Genomic DNA, 13,178 nt, shown 5'->3' on the forward strand with positions numbered 1-13,178 from the left:
AAAATATATGGGTGTTTTTTAAATTAATGTTATGTTGATTTTTACTAATTCTCGATTGATTAATATGCTTACTTGGAAATTACTTTTACTTATTATTTAGAGTTTTAGGAATTTAAATTTATTTTATTGATTTTTATGAATTTTTAACTCATTTTGTTGATTTTTTAAAAAACTAGTAAGGTAATTTACATTAACGCCCTCTTACAGGATGTCTAAGTACAAGTGCACAACCTACCCCAATGCCCCCACAAAACCCCCTGATTAGAATATCTTTTTTATTTTTACTAAGTGCATTTTTTTCTTTTTTTTTTGAAGGAAAGTGCATTTTTTTCTTTGTTATAAGAAAGAAAAACAAGGTGTGCTACCTAGAATAGGACCAACCTACAACATCCTTTCGGGTGATGGAAGAAAACCAATGCAATAAATGAGACGCTTTGTGGCCTTTATGAGCCATGAAGTATGCAGCTTGATTCGCTTCCCTAAAACAATGATTAATAGAAACAGCGGAGACATTCCTCAAATCTTCAACTCCATCCCTGATCAGCTCACCAATCTCCCATGGAACCTTCCAACACCTCCTCAGTCCGCAAAATAAGTACATGCACTCAAGTGCATGTAGAGCATGGTGTACCCTTTTCTAAACTACGTCGTTTTATCATTTTTAGAGTCTATAATTTTAAAAAATTATTGTTATTTATTTCCTTAAATTTTGCAAGTAAAGATTCTTTTTTCAAATTTAAATTTAAAAGGTATATGTTCTTTTACCTTAAGTGTAGATGTTCATTTACTATATGTTCTTTTTATTATAACATTTGTTCTTTTATAAATATAGATTTACACGTTCTTTAATTTTAAGTCGTGTGTTCTTTTTTAAAGTAGAAAAGTTGTTGAAAAAAATTCGTGTTCTTTTATATTAATTGTATGTTCTTTTTGGGTGCACAATGAGCATTGTGCATCCTAGTCCATAATCCACGCTTTGTCCTCAGTCCTCGGCGAATTAATGACCATAAGGTTATCCCATTCAATAATAAAAGCAGAAGCATTTAACGGCCTAGCCCCGCGAATACCTTCCCGCAAAACCCAGACCTCAACACTAAAGGATAGAACATCCCATAGAAAGCACCATGCACCACCAAGACACATAGCATCCAAGTGATCCCGAATAACAAAACCAAAAGTAGCACTTCCATCAAAGAGCTTAGAACTATCGAAATCTAATTTAAGCACACCTTCAGGAGGAGGAGACCATGCAACTTCAACCATCCTTGAAGAAGCCAAAGACTAAATGCGCGGAATATGATCCACAACACAATAGCATCTTGTACCAGTCACCTAGGCTTTGGACCACCCACCAAAAAATTGAAACACACTATGAGCTACTTTCACATGAGAAGCAAGCTCTTTGAAATATAATCTTATTCCTAGTAAATCAGATAAACCACCACACAATGCTAAATCGGACAAAGGCATCAAAAGATGATTGGTCCTTTACATAATACAAACTAGCATTTTTTGCATGTCATATTAACATTTTTTTTTCTCAATTAGTTATTCATCAGAGTTACAAAAAATTTGATACAAACATATATTTCTAATAATTTTAAATCTTTTAAAATTTTCTCAAATCAATGTTTCGTTGGTTTTTTAGTAATTTGTTCATCATCATTCAAATATTGCATTGAGAGAAGGAAATATATAGCAGAACAAATCTTATACTCAAATAAAGTGAAAGAATTTGTGTATCGGGTTCAATCATTGAATATTAATAAAGTGGAAAAGTTTGATTTATATAATAGATGAGATTACCGAATAATGATCAACATATAGGTTTTAAGATATTATCAGTATAATTATTTATATGAAATTCAAGTTTTTGTTTTTTCTCTAACTGTGCCAATTAAGTTATAATGTCAATTTCATTTTTTATCAGTGTTTTTCACACATATGTAACAAGAGAAAATCAATCTCCTTAATTTAATATTTAATTGAAATCTCAAATTCAATTATAGGTTATTAGTTAACTAAGTATAAATTTATCATAAATATTTATATGAAATCAATGATTTGGACCAAATATTATAAATGAAAAACAATTACTTTATTTTGATACTAGCCTTCATATGCACGCGATGCGTGCGTTAATTTCAAAATTTGTTATTCTATTAGATACTCCATTCGTACTTTATTTATGATTAAACTTAAATGTGAAAAATTTAGCAGTTAGATGAATTTAGATATATTAATTCTCTAATGTAAAAAAATAAAAAGGTTGTGAGTGATTGTTAACATTATTTTTTTGTGAATGAATATTGAACAAAAAGAACAAAAATAATGAGTTGGTTTAACTAAATTAAAGAGTATCAAAGGTAGTGAATGTTCAGACTTTTCATGTGCACGTTATGTATGCCATCTTTTTTATAAGGTATAAATATTTGTCCATTTAATTTTTGATTGAAGTATTTGATGCATATACCATTTTAAACTTGTTTGAAATGGCAAGTTGGAATGAGAATTTTTAAATGATTTGCTTTTGTAATTTTTTTCATTCCATTAATTAGATCATTAAGGGTATTTTAGGCACTTCAAAAGAGGACACCACACCTCCTCCCTTGGCTTATATAATAGAGATATGTAATTTTCCAATTATTGACTTTTATTATCTGTCCAAGAGGTAAATCTCTATTATATAAGGGAAGGGGGGAGCAATGGTGTCCTCTTTTGAAATGCCTATTTTGCCCCTCTTTCCTTTCTAAATTACAAAAAGAATGTCAAAATCAAAATCGACACTCAAAGAAAACTACCGAAAATTATTTACAACACTCACTCATAAATCACTCACAAATCACTCACAAGAGGAAACTTTACAAATCACTCATACAATTGAGAAAATCACGTTATAAAAATCACGCAAATCACTCAAATAATCAGGAAACTTATTAAAACTAAAATTAACATACAAACTAAAACTAATAACCCAGAACGTCAATACATACAAAAACATTTACAAAAATTTACTTGCAAATCACTATTCTCAAGAACCATTCACAATTAATGGTGGGTCATGATAAAAAAAATAGAGGTGTATAATCAGAATTTAGAAGTCAGACAAGAAAAAAATATTATTTACTTTTTTATAGTGTTTCCCATATATAATGAATCTTTTACATGTATTTGGACCTATTTTTTTCTATTATATAATGGCGATTAATTATCAAGGTAAAAAGGTTTATGTAAAATATCATTCAAGAATAAAAGTACAATATATCTCTATTATAAAAGGAAAAGGGAAGCTATGGTGTCCCTGAATGAAGAGACTATGTTACCCCCTTCCTATTGTAAATTACAAATTCACTTACAAATTAAAGGGGGCTTCAAACGAAATACCAAAAATATAATTATAACAATCACTCACAAAGTCAATTAAAATCATAAAATTGCATAATTTGCGTTATGCAAATCACTAAAATGAAGAAGCTTTACAAAAACATAAAAATTCACTTACAAACTACAACCTATGAAAAATTGACTTGAAATCAAAGTGTCCACTTTCTTTACAATTTATAAAGTAATGTACTTAATTCAAAAATCAACTAAAAAATTATAATATTAGAAATCATAATAAATTCAATAAAGTTTCTAATTTCTTCATAGGATTTGACTTTAAAAAGTAAAATAAAAAAAAAACAAAAAAAGAATGGTAAAGACTTAAGTGACATAACCTAAATCAATCAAATTTTGCAACTAAAAACAATTATATTTCGTATGTCTAATGTTCAAATTTTGACTCTTATGCCGAAGAAAATCGAGTTTTTGTTTCAAAAAAAATTCAAGCACGCATCGCGTGCAAAAAAATTCTAGTATTGATTAAAGGAAGGTGTACATAAGATGAAGAATGAAGGGGTATCTATTGTTATACTATCTAACGATGAAAAATGAAAGTGATTAGAAGATGAGTGGGTTATCTATTGTATGAGTTATAACTGACAAAAAGTGGTAATTACCTTGATACATATGAATACCATTTCAATTGTTTTAACTATATACAAACTACAATAAAGTGGCTTTGATAAAATAATTTTTTTACCCTTCTTATTTGAGGAAAGGATGGAGTGACCAAATGATAAAAATGAAACTCTCAGCTTCTAGTCAGATGAAAAATGTTATCCCTTTTCCTCTAAGAGATTTAATTGAAACACTTAACCAACAAACTCAAATAATTAAATGAAAAGAAGACAGAATAATACGAAAAAATGAATCCATTATTTGATGCTTACCATCCAAACGTAATCTCTAATGACAGAAAATGATGTTTTGTACATAAAAAGCATATCTCTAATATATGGCAAGTAGGTAAAAAAGATCATTTAATATAAGATAAGTATATGACAAGCAAGGAAAAAAGATCATCTATATAATACTATAAAGCAATAAGGATTTGCTTATGTGTCATGTCTATGTTAAAAATGCTGAGGTGTCAAACTTTTGTATAAACTTCAAACTTAAAAATTAATGATGTGTCATGCCTTTAGTTTCTCACAATAAAACTCTCAATGAGAGTGTCCACGTGGCAATACAAACTATTTTGGCCGAAAATTATATGAAAAATGCAAAAAAATCGTGATTTGTGTTTGATTGATTTTTTAAATTAGGCAATTAATATCATGGCATCATATGAGATTTCCGGAAATCAAGCAAATTCCATTTATAAATTAATGTGATTGATGTTAATTATGGGTACAATTACATAATTCAAAATTCAAATTAATATTGGTGTTGGCCGAAAATTTTAATTGTCATGCATATAGGGTATTTACGAAAATTTTACTAACCAACTAAATACGGGAAGTAATTTAAATTATCAATCAATCTTAATTATTGCCTCCCTTAATGATAATTGTCAATCAATCAGTTAATTTAAATTGATACTATCCGAAATTATGTTACCAATCAATCAATCAATAGTTATTCTGATTGTCAATCAACCATAATTTTGGATACTAATTACCTAAATAACGTAAATATGCAAAATAAACGTATCATTTTTTTGTATAAATAGTGTCGTTTTCTCTTCAAACATCCCAACCCATTTTCGGATTTTCAATTTGCATATTGATGTCAACTTCTTCCCCTATCTCTACATCAATATTATGTTCTCCTCCAAACATAATAGAAACAGAAAATCCATCCAAAAAATTGTCCGCTAAAGTTGAATATTCGAATTTTTTAGATATTGAATCTATGGTTTTAACTCTTTTTCGTGGAGGCCATTTTTATTTCCACAACATGTCCAGTATGTTTACATATCATTTTAATAAACGCAATGAAGTTTGGGCTTATGTTGAAGACGTTAAGACAACAATACATGGTTATCGTCCGTATTTTGATTTTTCGAACATGATGTTATATGATCTACAATGCATTCCATCAAGAGCTTACAAGATTGATGATGAGTATTTTGAAGAGTTTGATTAAACAATACGGAATGTTGTGGCGTTAACAACAAAGTATTGGTTGATTATCTTTCAATTGATTAAAACGTAGTAATTAAAGTCGCTATGTAGTTGTCATATAACATTTTTATTATCGATAACGTTTTTAATTTATTTTGTTTCATATTTATTTTTAGTATGTAGTTGTAATAAGATGATTTACATCTTTATGCCCTTTTTTCTATGTACTTATTTCTCTTTCTCTTATGTCATTATCAATTTATTAACTACTTTGTCCAATGTATTGGTTTTGATGATGCATTGATAGTTCAATTCTAATACTTTGACCCATATAAATTCTTCACCATCATTTCAATAAAAACAATAACCTCCTAAATTTATTGCAAAAGACACATCAAATGGCAAAAAATTTTGTCCCCAACTACATATCCATCTCTTTATATATAGTATAGCTCTATTGTTTTTCAATTCACACCAAAATATAATTTTCGGCTCTCTCCTTTTCTTTATTTTTCTCTCTTGAAATTCCATTATTATCAACACATAAATCATGGATCCTCAAATTGCCAAGCATGTTAAAGATGTCAATGACTTAGTGATCGGTTATTGTGAGCTTGACACGTAGGATTTCGGATTTTATTTTAGATAATGGTATAGATTGTTCACATAAATTTGGTTTAACTAAATTGATTTGACTTATCAAAATTATTAGAGTTGATTTCGATTGAATTGATTTATAATGAATTGAACATTATATGTTAGAACTATTCGATTGTTTAAGTAATTGACATTAATAACCATCATTGTGCGTATAAAATGGCGAGGTAATGATAATATTGAAATATAGATTTATCATGGTCACGATGAAAGAATTAGATAGATTTACTTTGTATGTGAATAGTGCAAAACTCCCATTTTCTAAGAGAGAATATAAACACATAGGGCTTATAGAATAAACATGTAAAGTTGGACGTTAGAACAATAACAAATTAAAAAAAATTGTTAAGTTCCTAAATTATTATCATTACTATTAGTTATGATTTAATTCAATTCAGTTCAATTTAGTTGCAATCAGTTCATTTCAGATCAGTTACAATCAGTTCAGTTTAATTGCAATCATCAGTATAATTCAGTTGTTTTATGCCGAATAGAACAGACCCTAACATGACTTATTAAATTAATAGAAATATCCTTATTTTTTATTTTTCTTTTTACTCGGCAATATTTTTGCACCATATTTATAACTTTAACACCTAATCATCCAACTGTTACTTCTATGCCACCCAATAAAACTGTCATTAATGTTAGTTTGCTGACAGACACAATTGCTACACATTTTTATATTATATAAAGGTTGAAAATTTTGCTTAGGTGAATGTAGACAAGGTCATAAAAATCCTATGTGTCAATTAAACACCAATTTTTTGCTCTTAAGGAATAAATAGGTGGCACAATGAAATTCGAATGGGAGAGATTTGAGCAAATCAACCAAGATTATGGTTAATTTGAGTGATTTTAGGTTTAAATTAGGCAATTACTATCATCAAATCTCTATGTATATAATCAATACTAAATCTTTGCCTTTTTGATTTATTTGATTGATATGGAAAACGTAATTTATGTTAAGGATTTGAAATTCTCAGTTAACTTAAATTTTGGGAATCTCATTAATCCCCAATCAACCTTAATTTCGGATTATCAAAATCATTGCCTTTTTAACGCCTGAAATAATTTTATAAGAGGCAAACAACTTCTAAACTAGGTTCCACCACAAACCTTACACTTAATATCAATTCCTTCGTCTGTTTATTTACATCTCCATGTTCAAATGTGATAGGTTGTGGGTAGTGGGTTTATTTGCTATAGGATTTATTTAATCGAAGGAGTTGCATCATTGGTAAAAATAAAGTGGAGAATTGATGCATGTTCTCTTCGGCATAAAACAGCTGAACTGAATAGTGATATGTGAGAATAAAAGTATTATCGTCCAGAGCTGAACTGAAATGAAAATAAGTTGAGGAGAACAGGTCTGAGTATAAGCAAGCAAGAACTACATGAAATTAGAAAAAAGAATTAGCAAGAACTTCTAAAATTTCTTTTTTAGCATCAAAGGAACCTGATATATATATATATATATATATATATATATATATATATATATTATATATATAATATATATATATATATATATATATATATATATATATATATATATATAATATTATATATATATATATATATATATATATATATATATATATATATATATATATATATATATCAAAGTACTTTCTTTATCCATGAAAACTAAGAGACTAAATAGCCGGTATATCAAAGGAAGTAATTTTCCAATATGTTTTCTTTTTCTATACACTCATTGCTTTGGAATATGAATTACTTTCATATGAATAACAGGAGAAGTAATAACCTGGGTGACACAAAATATAGGGCAAAATGACTCGAAATCGCAAATCATTTGTGTTGTAAATGAATAATTGACAAGCAAGAAATCTTTTCGTAAATTACTATAAAAATCAAAATATTATAATATTATACATAATCGGAGGCCATTGAGTGCCATGAGGTGGTGAGAAGTGATGGTGCATGACGACAAGAAAGAGAGAGATAGGGAGAGATGGAGAGAAGGGGTGATTGGGACTGTTGGAAGGAGGTGTATGGCTGAGTGCCAATATTAGTGTAATATGTGAAGTTAAATCAATGTTAATATGTGACTTCCTTTAAATATGTAATAAAGCAATAAATACTCCCGTGCATTATGCACGGGTCTTAAAACTAGTTTAATATATATGACAATTTAAAATTCATTAAGGGTATATCAGATTTTTTGTGAGGGGACACCATTTTCCTTCCCCCTTCACTTATATAATAGAGATTATTAACAATAATATCCTCCGACAAAGAAAAAGAAGGAAGGCAAGACCACCCATAAATATAGCTAAGACTAGCAAAAACATCCAACGAACACTTAAATAACAGATGATTAGCATCCTTAGACGAGTGATTACAGAAAACACACTCCTGAGGAAGGAACACATGGCATTTATCCAACCTCGCTTTAGTCGACGATCCATCCTCACAAATTTTCCAAAGAAAAGTTATAGCTTTAGGGGGGATCTTCGGACCCCAAATCCAATTAAAGGGCTTAAAAGGGGGTGGATCAATGGCCAAATCTTGAACTGATAATGTGATATCCCATATTTTTTTAGTATTTATTCAAGTAATTAAAATATCTATTTTCTAATATAAATATTTTCAGCACAGGGTATTTTAGTAACTTCACTCGTTTTTAAATTATTTTGGCGGGAGATGACGCCAAAATTGGATTTGTTAAACTTCTGGTTTTAAATCCTAGTCAAAAATTTTCAAAAAAGAAAAAACAAATTAAAAAATAAATTTTTTTGGGCCATATTTTTTGACGGGATTTCTAGTAAATGGGGAGTGCGAGTTTTGTTTTCCTAAAACTTTCAAATTTAAGATGGAGGTTACATATCTTGGTTTCATCTCCTATTTTATGGTGAAGGTTATAAATTATTTAATTTTAAAAATTAAGTACTACTTATTCTACTCCTATAAATACCCCATACCTTAAGCCATCTTTTGCACATAAAATTTTTGAAGAATCCATACTCGATCTCTCTCTCTCTCTCTTACTTTAAAGTTTTTCCTTCTATTCTTATCTATTCTAGTTTTATAGTATTTCTTATTCAAGTTTCAACTTTCTTCAATTTAAGAAAAAAAAAATCATGTTTCTTACTTAAAAATATTATGCTCATGATAAGTTATTCATGTTTAATCATGATTAAGTTCATGTGATAAATTACTAAGTGAAGATACTAGTATACTCTTAGTGCAAGATCAAGGTACGTTATGTAGCTAGATCTTTCGAAATGTGGTTTTTTTTATGTGGTAATTTTTTATTATTCACTCTTGGAGGTGAAAAGAAGGAATAATTTCATCAATTATTTTTATATAAAAGTTCTGTTATCTTTTTTAAAAAATTAAATTAATTTTTTTTACAAGGAAAGGTTGATTGGTTTTATAAACTTTGAATATTCAAAAAGTTGTTTATGAAAAAAGAAGGTTTATTTATGACTTATACATCAATTTATTATAATTACCGCTTGATTTATATCAAGAGGGGTTTATTCATGACTTACATGTCATATTATTATTATTATTATTATTATTATTATTGTTATTATTATTTTTATTATATTATTATTATTATTATTGTTATTATAATAATAATAATTATTATTATTATTATTATTATTATTATTATTATTATTACCGCTTGATTAACATCAAGAAGGGTTCATGTTTCAAAGTCCACTTGTTAATTGGCAATTATTATTACCTCTTGATATAGATCCGTGATGGGATGACTAGCTCGGGGCTGTGCACACTTAGGAAATAGAATGGGAGATAAAAAGATGAATTATTTTCAAGATTATTTTTAATCCAAGTTATTTGAAAAGAGTTTGTTCTTAAAAAGTTATTCTTGAATTATTATTCAAGTGTTTGGAAAGAGTTTGTTCTTAAAAGGTTATTCTTGAACTATTATTAAAGTGTTTGAAAATAGTTTATTCTTAAAGATTTATTCTTGAATTATTAGCAATGGAGTTTTCAAAACGAACAATGTTGCTGACTAACAAATGTGTTACTTATCTAGTACATTTCGTACTCAATTTTATACCGACGCGTATTTCCTTTTTCCTATTTGGATTTGCCGTGTTTACCTATTAGTAAGTAGTTTTGCAGGTGAAATTTGGATGTGCATGTGAGCATACTAGGAAAGGGATCTTCACCTAGATTAGGGCATATTATTTATTTTGAGTATTGAGACCATATTTACTTTTATTAATAAAGAAGTTTATTACTTTTGGTTAAAGTCTTCCGCTGCAAGTTATTTAGTTAGTTAGTAGTTGGTTGTCGAAAGTGTGTTAGTCACGTGGCGGTAATACTCCTAAATTACTCAAATATTATTTATTAAATTATTTATTTAAAAGTGAGTAATTTGGGGGTGTTACAAATAAAACCCCTCTTACTAAGTGTATTGGTTGAAACTGATTTTTTTAAAACTAATTTTTCCATTATTCTTACTAAGTGTATTTTTTTTAAAAGAAAACTTTGTGATCTACGAATATTTCCTACCTAAAGTATCGGTGTTGTATTAAGAAACTGATTGATTAGGAACTAGGGGGTGTTTGGTTGGGGGTGTTGTGGAAAGGGTAAGGAAATCAGGGAACCTGATTCTCTTGTTGTTTGTTTGCTCATCAATGAAACCCTTTACCCTCTCCTTACCCCCAAAATCCTCTACTTTCATTCCCCTAACCCCCAAGGGTTTCACTTACCCTTTCTTTGACTCATAATTGACCATGTATTTGACCATCCAACCATCACTTGAACTAACCACTAAACCACATTTGACCAACTAACCACCACCACCTGCGCACCCTACCACCACAACTCGACACCTCCACCACAACACACCCTACCACCACAAACCAGCCGTCGAGTAACATCACTATCATCCACCACCTAGACCACCACTCACTCACAAGGCACAAATCCTAGAAAAAAAATTAGAAGAACAACGCAACAACGGCGGGAAAAGCAAGGGGAGAAGGCGGCAACGTAGAGAAGGGGAGGGGGAGAAAGCGACCGTGCGACGCAAGGGAGAGGGAGAAAGCGACGACGTAGAGAACAAGTGAGGAGAAAGCGATAGCGTGGCGCAGGGAGAGGGTGAAAACGACGGTGCAGTGGAGGGGGTGAACACGACAACGCACCGCAGGGAAGGGGAGAAGATGGACACGACGGCTCAGGGGAGGGAGGGGGAACACCCGACGGCTCAGGGGAGGGAGGGGGAACACGCGACGACAACAAGGGGAGGGGGTGACGAGGTGGCGTTACTGGGGTGGGGAGGCGGCGGGGGAACAACAAAAGAGGAAGGAATGGTGGTGCTATGGTGGGAGAAGGATAAGAGGATGAAGAAAGAGGATTGACATTATACTAACCAAACGCCACTCTAGATTTAAGGGTTTTGATTTCTTTGCCCTTATACCCCTTTCTTGATTCCATTCCTTTTACCCATAGCAACCAGACATCTCCTTACTATTATGTAAACTTTTGATTTATCAACAAGACACGTACATTATCAATTTTTCTATTGTTTTATCTTATATGTAGTCGCATGCATAGGATAAATCATTTCATTTGTTTGATCACAAGTCTTTAACTTAAATTAAAATTCTTTTTAAAATTATAATATATATATATTTAATAATCGACTAATTAATCTACTAATATAAGAGAGCTTTTTGGCAAATAATGCATATTTTTTGGTTGTGGACCCATCCATTATATCTTGTCACCACAAGTATCAAAGAGGACCACTACTATAGCCTCAAAGGTACATATATAAAATAAGAACTTATTCGCCAATATAATGTTCTAGTGATCTTTCATGTTTATGATTTATATTTCAACACATAATATAATACTTGGGACGACTATGGTTTAAAAAAGTGGTTGATGGTTTTATTGACTTGGGAACATGGGTGCAAATATAAAATAAATGTACAACATACAAATACAATTTAAATATAGTAGATTCACACAAAACTTGATGTTGTCAAGATATAGGTGAATTTGTTCCCTTCACTTATTCTCACACGTTTTTATACTTGTTGGTCTTTGAACCTAAATTCATTTAACAGTAAATAAATTATTTTATTGAAAAACATCACATCAACTTTTTTTAAATCCATAGCTAATCGACTTATTATCTAAAATGAAAATCTTATACAATCCACCAGACTTTTTATTTACAACCCACTTAATTATTTAAGTACTCCTACCTCTTTAGGCTCTTTTCATATATGATGCACCGACTCTAGCACTTGTCTCTATGCTTCAATTTTTTTTCTTTTATATTTTTACTTTCTTACTATTTAGTAAAAAGAATGAATATCATTATAAACTTTCTTACTATTTACTAATTCAAAACATCTTGAATGGATTGTGTTCACAATAATTTATAGTGCACCGAAACTGACATTATCACACAAAAACTGATTATATTAGAAAAATAAGCGACTATACGAAAACGAACTCCATCAAAAACTTGACTATATCAAATGGAAACTGACTTTATGAAATAAAAACTGACTAATATAATTTCCGATGTACGATAAGTTACTATGAACCAATTTCATTTAAGTTTTTTTTTTAATAATTACTACTTCATTTAATCTTAATACACATATAGGATTGTAACAAGACACTACTCCCTCCGTCCCATAATATAAGTCCCATTTCCTTTTAAAGTGTCCCAAAATATAAGTCTTGTTTCTATTTTCAATCAATAATTATACCCAAAATACCCTCATGAAAATAATTTAACTCCCAAAGTCCTCATAATTTCAGCTTCCAATGCATCATTATTAATGATAAAATAGAATCTCATAACCCATTAAACTCCTCTACACATTAAACTATGCAATATTAATGTTAAGTTTTTATTTTTTGTTAAAAAGAAAAAAACAATGTAAGTGTTTCCCAATAAAAATGAATCTTTTATTTAAGTAAAACAAGATTCTAATTTACCTTAATTCTCGTGTAAAAACAGAATCATTACTTATATCATGAGACGGAGGGATTATTATTTTTTTGTTTGTCAAACAAAACACTTCACTGAAAACACCA

This window comes from Beta vulgaris, chromosome 8 (assembly GCF_026745355.1).
Source record: "Beta vulgaris subsp. vulgaris cultivar EL10 chromosome 8, EL10.2, whole genome shotgun sequence".
Lineage (NCBI taxonomy): Eukaryota > Viridiplantae > Streptophyta > Magnoliopsida > Caryophyllales > Amaranthaceae > Beta > Beta vulgaris.